We start from the raw sequence: 1,314 nt of genomic DNA, 5'->3' as shown, positions 1-1,314 counted from the left end.
AAGTTCTCGCCATTTTCACATAAAGTAACTTTATATTATTTTCCCTTCGTTTTTTTTTTCTTTCTTTTTTTATCTGCTTTCTCACGTTTTTCTTTGCTCACTCTTCTCAAGGCTTTCTTTTACCTCCACTATTTCCTTTGCTTATATTCTCTCTCTCTCTCTCTCTCTCTCTCTCTCTCTCTCTCTCTCTCTCTCTCTCTCTCTCTCTCTCTCTCTCTCTCTCTCTCTCTCTCTCTCTCTTATGTGTCCTCCGTTTCACTCGTATTTTTTTCCTTAACTTTCAGGGAATACCTCTCTGATTCTGCAAGTCTATTTGAGCTTCGAGTAATTTTTCGCCCACCCTCTCTTGTTTTTCCCGCGTTTCCAAAATATACTTCAGTTTTTTTTTACTCTATTTCATTTGCCTTACATCTGCACAATGAACTTTTCATCATGTTAATTTCATTCTTCATCACTCTGGTGTCAAAATTTATTAGGTCTCGTATCCTTTCGCTCTACTCACATCTTCAGGCAATGATTCTAAAATTGCTCCAGACATTCTTTCGTACCAGACTCAGTTCTGACAATTTGTCCGCAGCTTTTCTCTAAATACCGAAATTGTCATCCTACCCTGCACAAAACATTTTTGCACTCGATTCTTGCATCTTTTATTACAGAAACACTTTCGAGCAATTTTTTAGTGCGTTCTAATCCTGTCTCTGAATCCACTCCATTCTAGGAAGAGTTCATGAAGGTCATGCGACACAGATTCCAGCACTGCTCTGGCCACATCTCCATGCTCACTCTTCACCCGATCCTCTCACCTGCTTCCTCGGCCTCCCTTTCCTTTGTACTGTTAACATCTATACATTTTCAGCCACAAAGAATCTTGCTTACAATGGTGACTTTGGAGTCTTCGGTCTTTTCTAACCTTTCATAGAACACGTTTTGCCCGTATCTCAGGTTTCCTTCTCTGTTTCATCGAATTTTCCCTCTAGACCTCTAGGATCGTCTTCTCAAATATCTGTGGTGAGGAAGGTTTACCTACACTCCTTTTAACAGGTTCTAGCAGAAGTTCTTGGTATCTTTATGATTCTAGAGATAGTTTACCAAAGATTTTGCTTCATTAGTGAGGGAAGCATTCATGAGAGTCCATCTAATAATATCTGTGGCTTCTGAAAATGGCCTTTATGAATCCAGAAACGTTTCTTAATACTGGGCCTTGACTTATTTCTTATCGTCATCGGAAAACATTATCGTTTCTTTGCATTATTTTCACGGTTTGTTCTTATTTTATTTTTAGACTACTCAGAACTTTCCTCAAGCACAAGAATT

The sequence above is a fragment of the Scylla paramamosain genome, chromosome 17, assembly GCF_035594125.1.
Source record: "Scylla paramamosain isolate STU-SP2022 chromosome 17, ASM3559412v1, whole genome shotgun sequence".
In the NCBI taxonomy this organism is placed as follows: Eukaryota; Metazoa; Arthropoda; class Malacostraca; order Decapoda; family Portunidae; genus Scylla; species Scylla paramamosain.
Note: the sequence above shows the minus strand (reverse complement) of the source record.